Source organism: Manacus vitellinus, unplaced genomic scaffold, assembly GCF_001715985.3.
Source record: "Manacus vitellinus isolate BGI_N305 unplaced genomic scaffold, ASM171598v3 scaffold_17_pilon, whole genome shotgun sequence".
Classification (NCBI taxonomy): domain Eukaryota; kingdom Metazoa; phylum Chordata; class Aves; order Passeriformes; family Pipridae; genus Manacus; species Manacus vitellinus.
The window spans coordinates 2,417,628-2,435,904 of record NW_021939256.1 but is presented as its reverse complement, the minus strand read 5'-3'; positions in this window follow the sequence as shown (position 1 = coordinate 2,435,904).

The following is an 18,277-nucleotide window of genomic DNA, read 5'->3' as shown; positions in this document are numbered from 1 at the left end:
TATGAGAACAATTTTGTTATTTCCCAGGGCTTCCCTTTATCCTTTGTTTTACTAAGGGACCCATCAGCATCTCTGCTCTTGGAAGCCAAAGAATGAATAATATTTCCTTGTCCAAGGACTCTTCCAACAAGGGATGGGAGAGATCCAAGGTCTAACAGCTATCTGCAATGAAATGCTGCCTCACCATCTTACCTGTGTTATGGTTTCTCCACAGTATGTGCATGCAGCAGGAGCCCCTGTGAATCTGGAAGGAATTTCAGACTCTATTTTCCTCTAAGAAAGCTGGGAACACTTAACAAATCTTTCCTCTCTTTCACCATTCTGGAGGAGATGTAGAAATAGTTGCTGGACTGATCTTCCTCTGGAAGTAAGGAAGATGAGAGGAAGCTCTTGACATGGATGTTTCTTCCCTGTCTAATGCTAGAATCAATCCACTCATGTGGGTGGATTCACTACATTCCCTCAGTGGCAGATATTAGTTTCTGGAACACTAAAATCCCTCAGCCGTATACCAGTTCCTCATATGGATCCCATTTTAAGACCACCTGAGGTAACTTTTCCACAGCTGAACAGAAGTGAAAAGAGGTTCTCTTACAGCAGAAGAAATTAAAAATGAGAAGGGGAGAATCTTTCCTTTACTTAGCTGACCTACACACTCTTTCCCTCTCATTTTCTAGCACTGTAGCTTCGAAGATCAGGGGTGATAATTCATGGACACTTTATTTTAATAATTTACTTTTGCAGCAATTTAAATATTAAAATGCAGTTGGAAGGCATGCAAGCATCATTAATTTCAAATAAACATTGTACATTATGCTCTGTTTAACAGCATTCAGTCTCACTTTTTGTAGCCACAGCCTCTCCCTTCCACCCAGCAGCCTGGCACTGTTCCTGCTCCCAGCAAGGTTCCCCATGTCCATGGCATGGGCTGGGAGACCACTCCTTGTTGCCTGCTGCAGCAAAACTCACTGTGGGGAGAGTACCCCTCCACTTCAAGCTTCTTCAGGACTGTCACATTTGAAGCTGGTGTTTTATTGATACCTCCCCATGTTTAAGGAAGAAGACAGCCTCTCTGACTCCATTTACCATATGATGCAGGATGCTTATTAACAGATCCCCAAAATCGTGGAAGTTTTTGTAGATGGGGCAGGGTCTACCTACATCACAACACATCCTCTCCACCACCCCATTAACCAGTGCTCTGGCTATGCTCCTTACACCTCTCCAAGGACTGACTCAAACACAATGATCCAAGACTGACCACTAGACTAAAACCAGGAAACGTGCACACCTTATTCTTGATACACAGTTTGTGTGCACTTGCACTGAGCACTATGTGCGACAGCCAGCAGCAATGTTCTGCTGGACACAGTGCAAGGATGAGCCAAGGCAGAACTCCACAGCTCAGAAGATCTGACAGCCTACCTGGAACAAGACCAACACATTCCTTTCAAACCAGGAACTAGGTAGTCAGTAGCTTGGTTACGAAGGTTGGCCCCTTCCCTCTTCTGGAGAGGAGGACATTCCAATACTCTTTCTGTGGAGTTTTGAGTGTTGTAAACACCATGAAACACCAAAATAAAATTTTGCAGGCTGCCCATACAATGGTCTATTTCCTTCGGACCTCATATGTTAAAGAGACACAGTTAATTCCATTTAAATACACAATAATAAAAAAGATTGTAAACACATCCCCTTATAAAAAAAATCATCATCATGATTACAGTAATTAACTTCCGCATTCTTTTCTGTATCACTTTGGGGGAAAAGTGAACACTGACATATAATCTGGATTAGTGCTCATCTAATACAAGCAATATTTTATCTAAGATACCTTGTTTTTACCGATTGTTCAGTGATCTTTGTTTTTTGTTGCTTGCGGTGTTTTTTTTAAGAATGCCTGGATGTGAAAATAAATAAATAGATGGATTACCCTTAATGTAATAAAATTTCATAGAAAATATCATCCCTAAAGAAAAAAGAAAAGGTGTATGCTACAAAAACAGTTCTTAAAATTCAGATGTTGCTTTTTGCAGTCTTTTGCAATTGGAATTTCTACCCAGCCAAGATTTTTACTGGGCAGTTTTTAGCTACCTCTGCAATTTATGTTTATACATAAACAGCCCTGATTTTAATTGCTATCAACTTCTTATACTTGATAGATGGTCTTAAACATTCTTTGCCTCCTGAGGCTGCTTACTTTGCCAAGTATTGACACACTTTCAAGATTTATACTTCTCTAAGGAACAAAGTTTACAATAAAATATAATGTATTCCGTGGCTGTGAATGGTAATGTTACTAACCAGTCCAAAGATATTTCACAACTGATAGTTATTTTCCTCTCACATCCAGCACTGCACTGCTTTAGTACTACTATAGATTTAGTTTTCTAAAGAAAAATAAGATGCCTAATTTACCTAATCTAATGTGTCAGAGAACTAATATGACTTAATTTATGTTTCCTTCCACTGGAGTCATTGTTCGACTAATGATTACACCTTCATTTTTTACAATAGTTATTTTAAGAGGGTAACTCTTGTGGAAGGGATTCGTTCACTTATAGGTTTGGAATAACCCCTTCCAGAGCTCAAATATCACACTGCAGCCAGAAAAAGGGGCTGTTACAAATGTGTAAACTACGATGTCAAACATAAAAGTAGTTACTAACAACTGGATAGACATAACTCAGTAGATTATTGTAGTCACATCTAGATCTGAAAATTTGGATTGGATCCAGTCTGCTGGTAGAATCGTGGGTCACAATGCCCAGAGAAACCCCAGAGGACAAGGGATGGTTGTTAGAAATAATACATCAGTTTGTACCATCTCCATGCAACTGCTGTGGCATTGTAGCAGAAGTAGCATCATCAGGCCCTAGCAGTAGCTCTTGTAAAATCATCTGGAGATCTTCAGCACTGAAAAAATTCATGGATGTTACTTTAGTGATAAAATTCAGCTCTCAGGCTTCTAAGAATACCCTTTAAAGAGAGAAGATTTCCTTTTCTCGTTTTATTTTTTCCAGCCATTTAATCTCTTTAATGCATCTTTTAATATTAATCCATTTTGTGTATTGGTAACTTGCTGTCACACAGCCTTTTTACAAAGGCAAAACAAAGATGTCTCTAGGTTGGTGAAAGATGCATCTCAGCAATAAAAGGAAAAGGTGCTCCATGAGTTGCACCATCCATCTTCCTCACTGACCAGGGAATAGAAAGAAGGCAATCTCAGAGTGTCTGCAATTTCTCTGGAATAGGTGATGATGCAACCTCTAAAAGAGTAATTTGTTGTGAAGTTTTGAATTTAAACACCCCAATTCTTGGTGAGGCTACAGTTCCAGGTTACTTGGCTTTTGCTCTTGAGATGAAGGAGACATTCCCTACAATTTCTGTAAGAGATACTAAAAATTCTAGGAATAATGTATCTTGTCAAGGTAATAATTTCTATAATTATTCATTGGGAGTCCTTGCCCTGGACATTCTCCCTCTCCCGCCCATCTGATAGGGATTTTTCTGGAGCAAATAATATTTTAAACTGCAGACAGAATAAAAACTGAAGAAAGCAGAAGAATAGAGGTTTTTAAGAGACAGAAACAAGAAGTTGATTAAATCTGTTGATAACCAGATACAGAAACAATGAATTGGAATGATCAGAAAATGGAAGGGACCAAAAAGGAAAATATTCTTTCAGATTTCCACCTGTAGGAGAAAGCAATAAAAATGGAGACCTAATTTTGGATATGATTTAAAAAACATGTAACTATTAACTTAAGAACTTACAACCTTACTTAAGCATTTATATATAAATGCTTAAGAATTTTGTCATGTTCTTCACCATGAAGTCAATTTTGACTTTGGCCAGATAGTTTGTGTTGCAAAGATTTTTTTGCAAAACCACTAGTGAGTTTCCAACAAAGATTTTATTAGGATGTAAATTAAGTCTAGAAATCTATTTCAAGATATAAACCAAATAATTCTTCTGTAGTGTATTTTATTTATTCCTTTTGGTGCAAGAATGTAAATCTGATCATAATTTTGTACCAGTCCAATAGAGGACTTACAAAAGACAGTGGATGAGATAATTCATTTCTGATTATTCATGTTTATTTTATCTTTAGCATAAATAGATTATGAAAATAATCTGTTCCATGGCTGGTGCTTTTCTGACGAATTTTGAATTATACATGGAATATTCTTAAGCAGAAAGACACTGAAAATATAAATTTATTATTATTTTTACTCCTGTTGGCTCCTGTGCTTAAAAATGGTATGCACACAAAGAGGTTAATAGCATTGTGATTTTCAGATAATCTGTTTTTAAACTGCTGACTTGGAAACCATGAGATTAATAGCACTGAGAACATCTAAAGGTAATAGGATTACAATTTAATATTAACTAAGTGTTTCTTGAGGGTCTGCTGTAGCAGTGCCTCATCTCTGGCATCCACTAGAGTAATTAGTCTGTAGTGGCATACAGTGGTGACGCATGATAACTGCAGCTTTTCCTGACACAGTTAGGGTTTTCCATTCACTGGTAGCTAGTTTTTATTTGTAATATCCATTATAAGCAGGCACAGAGAAAGCTTGCAATGCTCTTGCCCTAAGCTGATGCTGATTAGGGAGAGACCAGTTCTCAAAGGGTCCTTGTCATGATTTAACCCCAGTCATCAACTCAGTGCTGCATAGCCTCACTTTCCCCTGGTGGAATGGGGGAGAAAATTGGAAGAGTAAACCAGAAAAAAACTCGTGGTTTGAGATAACAACAGGTTAATAGGGAAAACAAAAGCCACACGCAGAAGCAAAGCAAAACGAGGAATTCATTCACCCCTTCCCATGGGCAGGTAGGTATTCAGCCATCCCCAGGACAGCAGGGCTCCATCATGCTTAATGGTGCCTTGAAGACAAAGGATATCACTCCAAATGTACCCCACTTCCTTCTTCTTTCTTCAGCTCTAGATATTGAGTATGATATTATATTGTATGGAATATCTGTTGAGTCGGTGTCAGCTGTCCCGCCTGTGTCCCCTCTCAACTCCTTGCGCGCCCCCAGCCTCCTTGCTGGAGGGGTGAAGGGCAGAAAAGGCCTTGACCATGCTAGCACTGCTCAGCAATAATGAAAACATCCGTGTTACCAACACATTTTCAAGCACAAGCCCAAAACACAGCTCCATACCACCCACTGTGAAGAAAATGGACTCTATCCCAGACGAAACAAGCACAATCCTATACTGATCCAAATCAACAAGGAAAGATTTGCTTGCTTTTCTCCCATAAAGTAGAATTGCAAATACTATCTGCTGCCACTTCTACTACACTCCAGGACTAGTGATACAGCCTGTTTTAGTCCAGGGTGGCCAGAGGTGATGGATGCTGTGCTGTCTGTAGGATAGAACAAAAAGAGTAACATCTCCTGCTCTACTATCATCAAAATTTCTTCTTTTTCCTCTCATTTTGCTAAACAAGTATATCCATGTGAAAGGAGTTGGACTCCTTCATCCCATCTTGCCATTCCATCTGGGATGACTCGGTAATTCAGTTCTACTGTCATGTTTGATTTTTGACGAAGCCACACCTGAAACACCAGTCACAGCTAATCAGGGCAGTGAAGTGAGGGTTTTGGGGACTTTCCTCCTGTTGTAGGAGTTTGTATCAGAAACAATAAGATGGCATGAACCAAGTACAAGTGGACAAGGACCTCATGACACAGCAAAAGAAAAGCTACAGGACCAGGTTTTATTTGTAAACAGGAGCTCAGTCAACAGCAGTCAAGCTTGTTACCACTGAATAAGGTTTTGTTTACATTAAGATCAAAAGGTCCATGTTTCAGGAAGACCAAAATACAGCTAGGTCAGCAGAGGACCTGGTGGAAAGATGGCAAAAAGGCACTTTTTATCTGGCATCCCTCTTCCTGCTCTCCAAACACTGTTATTACAAGGAATCCAAAAGCAGGAAAGTGAAACAATACATAGTAACCCAATGTTTAATACTTACAGGGTCAGGGGTTAAATTAGAAATGTTCAGAAGCAAAAGATTATCTTGTACTAAATATTGATCCTTAGAAGCTCAAACAGACCAATTCAACAAAGCACTTCATAACACCCAGCCCATGCCAGCCCCAGAAGTGCAGTGAGACCTCAAGCCAGAGCTCATCATCTGCCAGGTCACACAGAGGGACCTCTACCCACATTTTGTGGACACATGCATCTCACTGCTTCTGTGCAGGCCTGGGAGAGTGAAAAAACAGGCCAGGGTCTAGTCACAATTTCTGTCAAGTTCAGGATCTCTGTGTCTCGATGAACCACATTAAGTTAGCAGATGTGAGCCAGCTTTCCACTCACAGTACCCCTGTGAGGCAGAAAATTTTATCTGGAAGCAACTGAGTGCATGAGAAACCTGAAGAAACTCCACGGCCACGCAGCAGAGGAGGGACCTGGGATTTATTAGGTGGCACTGATATAGACCTTTTTTTCCTTAGGGAGTCACAGAGGCTCAAAATTTAAAATAATTTAGGTTACATTTAAGTGATAAAGTATGACTAGTGATATTTTGAGTCACTCACGTGACAAGACCCATTGCCTATCCCCACTGCTCAACCCTCCTCTGCCTCACTGGTATGTTCCAGGGTCCATAGGTGATCACTGCCATAATCAGTCCTACCTATGCTGCATTCATACATAGGCTTCCCTTGTTCAGAGTCCTCTATTAGAAACCTGGTCCCGCAGTATCAGTTGCACATAGAGGAAAAGAAAAACAAATTGCCCAATATCAGTGAAACATATAGTAAAAATATATGACCACCTGCCAAGACACAGCAGCAGAATAAAGAGGAATAGAGATGAAAGGGGTGTATGTTTATGAGAGAAAAAGCAATGGTAGCAAATATCTGGACTGAAGGGAAAAGAACTCCTTAGCAAGGAGCAGCCATAAGCATCTTCTGAGAGGGTGAGGATGGCACCTGAGCACACAGTTCTCCTTGTAATCGCTTCTTAACCCCACTGGGTCATAGAAACGCTGGCCCGAAGGAACTCACTGGCGGTAATCTTCCACTCACTCAAGATGGAACTATCGTCCACACTAGACCATGTCATCTTTGCCCAACCAAGTCTTGGAAACTTCAAAGGACAAAGGTATCTCAAAACATTTTCACACGTCATGGCCACTGATTTCAACAGAATTTAGAAATTTAAATTCATACAAAAATTTTTGTTTGAAACAATAAAACTAAACAGCTCTTCCACTACTGGTAAAAATAGTCACTGCTATTTGAAGCCATGATAATTAAATCTCCATAATCTATATTACAGAGTTATCAGCATATCTTGTACAGGCTAGCTTACTCCTTCTGCCCTATGTGAGCCATAGGAGCTTCTGTAGGTGCACCTGTGCACCTATCTTGTTCCTTGTAAGCCACAGAAGAATAGTGACAGGGCAGCATCCATTGCAGGACTGTAATGTGCACCTGCAGTGCATGAAGAGTTGCTTAAATGAATCCCTTCTTGTGATATCTGCAAAAGCAAGCAGGCAGTCATTCCCTTCATATGGAGGGAGACCAGCCTAGCCCACCCAGGAGTTGTTTTTGACCATTGCTACTGATCATTGCCTGCAGCGAGCTAGCTAGCAAAAGTATTAAACATTGATATATTTCAGTGTGCCAATTGACTGTGCATTTTAAATAGACTCTGCTATTCTCTCCCAGTGGAAAGATTTATTTTGCTTTAAGAATATATAGGGCTGTGCTTTCAGTACTTTTTCTTTGTTTAACAAGCAGCTCTCTTGCTGAAAACCCAGTAGACCACAAAACCAGTCAGGGGCTTTTATCCAGGATGTCTGACCCATCGCCTGACAATAATTAGTTCAGGTTAATTACAGCAAATCTGTAGATTTGCAGCCTGAAATCGTCTCATCCCCTAAGCTGAACCCTCCAGAGATTTCTTTTATGAGCTCTGCATCCTAAGGGTGGACTTAAAGTAATGAATTTGTCTCTAATAAGATTCATAGGTTTGTTCCCTAAGCAATGGTGTCAATTATAGAATCTAACACTGATGGCTTATTTTGCTGAAAATAGTGAAATTGAGAGTTTTTAATGAAGCATGCAGGATTTTTAATGCTTTTATTTAACTCTTTGCATTGTTGGAAAGTATAAAAATACAATTATGTGAAATATCGTACCACTTTCTAAGTATTTCTGTGTGTGCCAATAGCTAATTTCCTTCTGCTCTATAATGTAAAAGGTTAATGTAATGACTCTGAGATTTCATTTGGAAATGTTCCAGGAGAGTGTCTGAGTATTTGCTGCACTTAATGGCAGGAAGTAATAAGTGAGGTTATGTATTGGTGAAAAATATTTCATGTATTGAGAAGATTAATACTGGAGAGAGGCACATGGGACACAAGCCTGAGGCTTCCTCCTCAATTCTGACACAATATAATATGTCCATACTTGATACGTGCCCTTCTGTAGTTAGCTCTTAATCATTAACAAAGCAGACAGTAAGTCTCTGGGGAATGTGGTATCGGGAGAAGAGAAGGAACCAGATGTAGGTTTCTCCTCTCTCCCACAAATGAGTGGCAGACACCTCCACCTGGGAACGCCAGACCAGATGGTACTGGTACCAGCAAGGTATCTGCATCGCAAGATAATGCCATAACAACCTGAAATGGTTTGACTCTGTCCTGAGTATTCCAACATCTACACTAATTTTGAGGCATGGTTATTGTACTTAGGGTCCCTGGAAAAGAAAGCACCATGTCACAGCTTTTTCAGCATTTCATTTCACATTAAATTTCTTACATATGAAAAATTTAGCACTACTGCACATGAAAGATTAAGCCCTTTATTTCAACCTTTTCAAATTTACTCTTAATTCCAGTCCTATTCCTGCTGTCTTAGTCCATTCAAGTCACAAAAATAAGGTTTCAAGCTCATGAGAAATAGCACCATTATTTTACTAATTTTAATAATTAAATTATCATTTTGCTTTTAATAGTGACTTTTTACAAGGGCAGGTAGTGATAGGACGGGGCAATGGCTTTAAATCAAAAGAGTGAGTTTAGATGAAATATTTGGAAGAAATTCTGTGCTGTCAGTGTGATGTGGCACTGGAACAGGTTTCACAGAGAAGTTGTGAATGCCCCATCCCTGGAAGTGCTCAGGTACAAGTTGGATGGGGCTTTGAGCAACCTGAGCTAGTTGAATATGTCCCTACCCATGGCAGGGGAGCTGGAACTCCCAAACCAAACCATTCTGTAATTCTATTCTATGATTCTGTGAAAGAAGGGACAGTGTTCAAGGACTCTTTACTCCACTGGAAAGAGATTGTTGAGGTTGGAACTGGAAGAGGGTATACATTGCAATAGTCATCACTGGAAGAGTGGTTATGGCTAAGATACACAGTAACTGTACACCTACAACAGCTCCTAATATTTAAAATACAATTTTCCTCAGCAAGGTAAATTGTTGAAAAATTTAAACTAACATTTCACTGCTGACAGATTACCGTGAGAGCTTGTTCTTCTCCCTGGTTGGGGGTCACACTGGCAGATCAGTGCAAACCACATTTTCAGAAATGCTTTTAGATTAGCTGTGGCTTCTCTGCACCTTCAGCTGAGTTGATGAACTTAGAAACTGTTGGGTTGGACTTAAGAGACTTGTGTCAGGTACCTAAGACAGATGTCAGACAGGACAGGTTACCATGTTCACTGGTGGTCTACCTGACACTGGGAGTGGGGGTTGAGGATTGTGTATCTCATCACCTTCCCCAAGCCAATGAGTCTCTGAATTCTCACATTTTACTGAGTGTCATGCATAAGCTGTGACTGATATCCTCTTTAAAGGATGCTTATCTAATGAAGTCTATTACAGTGCATATTTGAAACAATAAAGGCATCCATTAGGAAGAATATCATTTAGAAAAGGGAAAAAACTGGAGATACAGGATACTACTTTCTCTAGGTTAAGCACTGATCAGATGCTTGCAGTGACACACTTTTTTTGCTGTAAAACACTGAAGCACTGTACTGGACTTACATGTCAAGGTTCTAGTAGCATGGGAGGCTGCATGGTGGCTTCTGTGATGAGACACCAGGAGCTGCCCTCATTCCAGCCAGCTCCAAGATGGAAACAATGCTGGGCAAATTTGAGCCCTTCAGCAATGCCAGTGATACCTCTGTGATATTTAAGAAAATATAAAGAACGCTGGGCAGCATCTGTGAGAGGGGAGTGAGAAAATACAAGAGAAACATCTCTGCAGACACCACGCTCAGTGAAGAAGGGGCAGGAGGTGTTCCGGGTGTCAGAGCTGAGGTTCCCCTGCAGCCCGTGGTGCAGACCATGGTGAGGAAGCCGTCCCCCTGTAGCCCACAGAGGTCCACAGGCTAGCAGAGATCCACCTGCAGCCCGTGGAGGACCCCATGACAGAGCTGGTGGGTGCATGAAGGAGGCTGTGACCCTGTGGAAAGCCCACACTGGAGCAGGTTTGCTGGCAGAATTTGTGACCCCACAGGGGACCCACTGGAGCAGTCTGAGCCTTCAGGACTGTGACCTTTGGAAAAGACTCACACTGGAGCTACTCATGAAAAACTGTAGCCTGTAGGCACGGCCCCGGCTGGAGTAGGGGAACAGCATGAAGAGGAGGGAGTGGCAGAGGCGAAATGCTATGGACTGACTGCAGCCCCCATCCGCTGCACTGCTTGGAGAGAGGAGATAGAGGAGTTAGGAGTGAAACTGAGATTGAAAAGAAGGGTGGAGTCAGGAAGAAGGTGTTTCGAGTTTCCACTTTTGTCTTCTCACTATCTTTCTCTATTATTAATTTGCAATAAATTAAATTTGCTTCCTCAGTTCTGTTTTGACAGTGAGAGTAGCTGGTGAATTATCTCTCCCTGTCCTTACCTTGACCCATGACCTTTTTGTCCTATTTCCTCCCCCTATCCTGCTGAGGATGAGGAGTGAGAGAGCAGTTTGGTGGGCACCTGATATCCAGCCAAAGTCAGCCCTCTGCAAACACCAAGACATAAACCTTCAATGGAAAAATTACTTGATCTCATCTTTTCCCAGCAAGATCTGGTATTGTAATTCTGGAGAAGGAAACCCACACCTAAGAATGCTAAGGATTGATCACTCGTCTCAAATGGCAAATGCTGCAATATCAGCTGACATTTTCTTTGTTTCAGGGCAGGGATCTGAACCTACAAATTGGGTGTTGCACATGGGTATCCACTCTACTGGAGGGAAGAGAGGGTCCATGTCAGCCTATCTGTAAATCATGTTGCCCTCTCATTCATTCATGCAAATAGAAAAAGACAGGCAATTGAAGACTGTATCTGCATCCTGATGCTTGCAGCACTTGTCTTAAACACAACTTAGACCTGGGGGGAGGTAGGGTCAGGAGGATCATATTAGGAAAGGCTCAGTTTTCTTCTGATATTGGATAAAATAAAAATTATACAATCTTTCACATCTCTCATAAAACTAAAAAGTTCTTTTTCAGGTGGCCCTATGGACTGACAAGTGGTATTAATTACTTAGAAGATTGCTTTGGACACGTCTTTGAAAACATTTCCATTACAAAGTTATCAAGCCGGGGTTTAGTTAGGGGAGACACACAGTGTGCTCAGTTCTGTTAAACCTGTTCACTCAGCATTGCAACATATTTTGCCACATAACAATCTCTCCCTGTAGAAAGACCACAGAAAAGCTCAGGTGTACAGAATAGCCGTTGTTTAATCCTGTATTGCAGTCAGAACTCTCCTCACTTAGAACCTGTAACCTGTTAATTGCCTTACCCTCATTTATATGATAAGTGGTTCATTTCCTTTATTGTGATTGAATCCCCTCCCTATATTACAAGAAAACTGGAGCTGCAGAGAGTGCTTGATTGGATTTCATTGCTGTAGGCCATTTCTTAAACAGGTTACAGGTTGACAAACATAGAAGGAGGATCAATATCCATCCTTTGCCTCATTGACAAGCTAATCTTTTCAGTAAACATTTCATCAGTACCTGCCATTTGTATACATACCTGCCTCATGAGGATGGAGAAAGCTCTGCTTTATAAGGTTTAGGTAACTAATAAATGAAAAGACAAGAATATAAATTGGGCAAATCATCAAGATAGTATTTTTAGGAAAATAGCCTTTTGTTGCCTACAGAATATAACCAAACACATTTCCAACCACTCTTAATTTTAATTAGGTTGCATTACACTCAGACCTGGTGTCAGTTTCTGTTTCTTTAACTCAGTTTGCATGGCTCTCTCGGAAAGGTCTGCCCCTCAGCCCCAAATCTCACACTCGCCAGAGTTGAAGATATTAAATGAGCTCAGCAGATGTAACAGGGGAACTAAAATGTCCCTTTTCCCTTCATGGGCCCTGCCCACCTTTTGCCTTCTTTTTCACTCCAGTGCACATGAGAAGGGCCACCACACTCAGTAAAGTGACATCCTCCTCTCTTATCAGAGGTAACAGGGCTATTTTGAGTGGATATTGAAGTTGAGGCTCTACTAATCATTTAAAATCCATGAATCATACTCCAAATGAAAGCAAGAGAGTTATGTTTAATGTGTTTGGAGACATCTTTTTTTGTTTCCTTTCGTTTCACATGTTGAAGCCTCCTTCCCCCACAAGATGTGGGCTAGAAACTGGCATTGTCTCTGACATAAATTAGGGCCAATTCAGTCACTATATTTAGGCTTCTCTTACAGTCCTGTGTATTCAAATTGCATGGCTGAATGACAAATGTTGCAAAAATTGGTGATGCTGAATTTCGGTCTAACCTGAGACAGAGAATGAATGCATTCCCCACAGGGTCTGGGGTGAAGGAAAATGAACAGCAAAAATGAAACTTTGGGTTTACAAGAAAATAAAGTAATTCTCTCGTGAATACTTTAGTAATAAGTTTATTATTATCCTCCAGTCTTTAATATTAAACTAAAATAGATATTAGTGATGCAAACAGGCTGTAAAGCATGGCAGGTGATTAATTTCTTTTACTGGCCCTTCCTCTGCATCTAGGATTAAAAGCTACTACCGGCAGTACTAGAGGACTGAACTATTTCCTCTTGCACTTCTGAAACACAGCCAGCAGGATGTACACAGGAAAAAGACTCCTTTCTGGGTAGAAGTCTCCCTTCACTGCTCACTAAGGTTAACAGCAGTGGGTGTGCTGGTGCAAACTGGCCATTGGTTCGTGTCCTACTTTATCTAAGCTGCTTCTGATCACAGTTGCAGAACTTGACATTCCTTTAGCTTTAAGCAACATTAAGGCTTTTAGACCATCTCCATATAGAACTGCCAGCAGATGCTAGGATGGGATATACTGGTCCTCTGCAGTCATATCAATACATCTGGGATATGCACCAGCTCTGTTTATAGTGCGTGTTGTGTTCTTTTGGACGTTTAATTTGCCATCTTTGCAAAGTCCTGCAAACCAGAAAAGCCTCCTGCAATGATTTTGGCAGCAAACTGTTTCTTCAATTTCTCACTAACTTTCCTGCTTCCTTTCTTCCGTGACATAAAGAAACTCTATTAAGCCACACAGTAACATTTGCCAGTCAAATAAAGTTTGTAGACAGTAGAATACATTAGAGGTGCAGATTTCCCCAGGTGTAACTTTGCTGACACTACTGAAGTAACATAGAAATATTTTGGTCCTGCATCTTGCTAGAGCAAAGTGAGGTGATACCAGTACTGAGTGCTTGAGAAATGAGAATGGAGAAACAGTGGGGCAGTGTAAAGGTCAGGAGAATGCATATACAGTTTCTTTTCTTCCCAAGGGAGTATTTCAATAAGTCTTTTAAAATACACAGTAACTAACTGCAACACAGCTCGGAAGTCTGTTCTATCATCTATATAATGTTAGGAAGAGCAAGTGGAAAGCAAGAGGTTAGTTAATGTTCAACAATCTGGGAAAGTCTTTAATGCAGCATTTTTCCAGCATATTGGATGCCCTCTTTTCTCATATCAAGCTGGTCCATGTAGGTCTGAGAATTTTGTTTTCTAGCTTTTTCAATTAGGAAAAGCAGTGTTAGGATACAACTTTTATTTGATGAACAGACTAGAATAGAAATGTAATAGGGAAAAAAATTCCCATATGCATAGGTTAATTGCTAGTAAATGTTGCTCAAGCGATCCCGGATATGTTGATTAATGGCCTCAGTGAGGAGATGAAAAATAGCTAGGCTGCTGGAAAGATCATTAGCAATTTTAACTCCTCAGCTATAGTGATTGGCATAGAGAAACAATTACTAACATATAGAATACATTTTGTTGAGTACAGTGGCACACTGAAACACGTTACAGTGAGGCAGAAACAAGCACTGCGTTGTTTTCAGTTGTATTCAGTTGTATAGAATTTTACAAGACAGAGAGAGAGAAATTTTTTTTCTTCTTTTTCTAAATTTTTTGGACACATCCTTGATAAATGCAAAGAATATTTTATACATAAACACAAATGGTCAGCTCTGCTCATTAGTCCTATTATTTAAAAGAGGAGAGGGACAGAGTTGCTGTGTGAAAGCTACAATGTTGGCGAGCAGACCATGTTTCACCTTGTAAAGGTACAGCAATATTAAGTGGTGCTTTGCAAGAACGCAAAGCTTGAAGTCCAGGGGCCGAAGAAAAGAATTATAAGTTTTCAAGCTGCCCCTGATCTTTCAAAGCTCTGAATATCATAGCCTCCCTCAGAGCATCCAGGAGACAATGGCGCTTGTGGGAATTCATGACAGTACCTCTCCTTACCCAGAGTAACTGCAGTCCCTGATGGTGCCACAGTGCCTATTGAAGTTTTAGGGAGGAAATCTCTCAGCAGTCAGAAGAGGACATTTCAAAGCTCTTACAGATCATTCCAGGCCATTTACACTACTTAAAACCAGGGCAAGGTTCCCAACATCAGCCTTCAGATAGATGTCTAGCTCCACAAACACATAAATTGCCTTTCTCTAAACAAGTCCTCAGTAAAGAAGGAAAGCATCACCTCCAGGCTGACTCTTCTAGTAAGTCTTCTACACGCTGTAGCATGGCCCAAAAAAAAACCTGAAACACTGCACTCGGGAGGGTGGGAGAATAAGCAGCTGAGCTAAGAAGAAAGCTCATAAAAAAGCCACCTGCATACATGGTAGTGGACACTGCTTTGTTTGGGTATGAAGCAGTCTCCACAAATTATGATCACTTTCCTTGAAATGATGCACCTTTCAGCTGATGATGTGGTAGGCAGGGCATATTGGTACACAGGTCTGCCAAAATCAACTCTATGTTGCTGAATGCTCTTTCTAGCCCTTAGAATCATTGACTCAATTCGGGTACAGCTCGGCCATCACCTCAGTCTGCTCCACTGCCTGAACCAGACATACACAGAATGATCCTTTGCAGCCCTGCTGATGTTTTTCTCAATCCTCCCATATTCTTTGGGCCACCTGCCACCTTCAACCCGAGGAATTTCACAATGACTTCTGCCCACCCGATCATATCCCTACTGAAGAGTAGCAAAAGGGTGGTACAACCTCATGAACAGTCATCACTGTCTCCTGGACCAACATTTGGCAAGCCCCGGTCTAGGATATAAGCACTGTATAAATCCTTTATGAGACATCCTTAGTGCTCAGAGCCCACTCTTCCTGCCTCTTTTTCTGTGCTAGCCCAGACAAATTTGTGACACCTACCATTAGAGACTACGTGACCCATATTAGCATTCAAATCCCAGGAGGGGATTATAAAACAATCCTGAATGGCAAGAGAAAAAGGGTGGCAAGAAGCTGAAGGCGATATCTGGCTGATAATGAGACAAGTACAATTGTAGCAGGCTTCCGGAAAGCTCATCAAGAACAATCCCTCACATGGTTTCAGAAAATATGCAACAGGAAATTACAGCCTGGAGGCACTGTGTTCACTAGCAATTCCCAGCTAAGAAAAAGAGAGAACACAAACCAAAATAATTGAATAAGTCTCCTTGAGCTTTACATGCCAGCTCTACACTTGCTAAGGGAAGTGAGCAAGCAGCAAAAAAGGGACACAATATATCACTAATTATCAAATATAGGAGAGAAAAACCCTGATTGTTGGAGCAACAATTCCTAGAAACATAAAATCATAGTACCTTTTAGGTTGGAAAATACCTTTAAGACTATTGATTCCAGCCATTAACCCAGCACTGCCAAGTCCACCAATAAACCATGTCCCTAAGTGCCGCATCTACAACTCTTTTAAATATCTCCAGGGATGGTAACTCAATACATTTTCCACAATGTAACTCAGTCTGGAGTGAGGCATTTGGTAATGTATCTGTGATGAAAAGACAGGGGAAATCCTCTCATGCTTCTTACATTGACATAGTTTTTTTATTGAGGCTTCTAAGAGGAGACAGCCTATGCACAACATGGACACAAAGCAAGCAAGGCACTGTAAGCTATTTGTTTTGTGGAAGAAACATACAGGATAGGTAATTGAGCTGTGCAGGGGTTTGCCAGTGTCATAAGGCAAATGAAACCCCCTTCTTGGCAATACCCCATCAACAGCCAGCTCACTATTGCAGGGTGTTTCTTCTCTATTTTGTAGAAAGCCTAAATAAATTGGGGGGAGGGGGAGGGGAAGAAATGAAGAAAAGTGGAGGCAGAAGGAGTGGGGAAGCCATCTACATCCCCTATGTGGCCAGGCAGGACATTGCTTTCCCTCAAATGGGAGGAAGCACTACAGATCCAGCCAAGCCACTCAGAAGCAGCGTTCCAGGCCCTGGTCCTGCTACCAGGGGGAAGTGATTTCCCCTGGAGCTGTGACCACAGATCCCCTCCTCTGTGTTCTTCCACTCCCAACACAGTGACAGGCAGCCATCTGTATATGTACAGGTATCCAGCACCTTCTTCTCCCTTTGCCCAAGGCCAGAGAGGACATTTAGCCATTGAGTCAGGACTACAAAAAACATTGGGAACTGTGTTAGCCGGGACACTCTAATAAACACAAGATTTTTGTGTAATGATTTTCCACGTTATTACTTTGTTTACTGGCACTGAAGTTTAATGCGAATTTTGGATGCAAGCATGGATGGAGCAGCAGACCCCGAGCCACAGGTGCAGACTCTGGGCTCACCAAAAAAAAAAAAAAAAAGAAAAGAAAAAAGGATTGAATATAAATTCACTCCCCGTTCCCATCGCCACATCACCCTGTATTTTGGATGGGCTCAGCTCAGTCCCTTCCAAACTACGTTTTCAATCAAATTCCTGCGCCCCTCAGGGGCGGCGCGAGGCGGGAACCGCGGGGCGAGGCTGCCCCCTGCCGGCGGGCCGCGGAACGGCGGGAGCGGCGCTTCCCGGGAAAGGGCCGGCACACCGCTGGAGCGGGCGGCCTGCCCGGCGTGGTGCTCCGGCCGAGCCCGGGGCTGGCAGGGCGGGGGGGCAGGGTGGCGGTGGGAAAGCTGAGCGGCCGTCCTCTCACAGGGTTTTGGCAGTCGATGGTCAAAGAGGCAGACTAAGTGCTAGAGTAAGGGGAGATTTTATCGTAGAATCACGGAGTGGTTTGGACTGGAAGGGACCTTAGAGCTTATCTAGTTCCAACTCCCCTCTGCCATGGGGCAGGCATACTTCCCACTAGACCAAGTTGCTCAAAGCCAGAGCCAGCCTGCCTTTGAACACTTCCAGGAACGAGGCACCCACAGCTTCCCTGGACAACTTGTTCCAGTGGGTTACTACCCTCAGAGTGAGGAATCTCTTCCTAATATCTAACCTAAACCTACCAGCTGTCAGTTTTAAGCCATTAGCCCTGTAACTACATGCCCTGGTAGAAAGCCCTTCTTCAGCTCTCTTGCAGGTTCCCTTTACATACCAGAAGGCTGCTACAAAGTCTCCCAGGAGCCTTCTCTTCTCCAGACTGTACAACACCAAATCGCTCAGCCTGCCTCTTGGAGTGGTACTCCAGCCCTCTGATTATATTTGTGGCCTCCTCTGGACTCACTACAACAGGTTCATATCCTTCTTATGCTGGAGGCCCCGGGGCTGGAAGCAGTACTCCAGGGAAAGGGTATCAGCAGAGCAGAGAAGAGTGGGAGAATCCCCTCCCTTGACCTGCTGGCCACACTGCTTTTGATGCAGCCCAGGATACAGCTGCTTTCCGGGCTGCGAGCGCACGTTTTTGGGTCTTGTTGAGTTTTCTAGTCAACCAACACCATCAAGTTTTGTTCTTTGGGGAATATAAAGGAAAGAAGTTGGCAAACTAAAGTGTTTAATACAGACTTCCCTTTTCAGCACCTTTTAAAGACCAGTCCCAGTTCTTCCCCAAGTGCTTTTTTAACCCAGAAGAC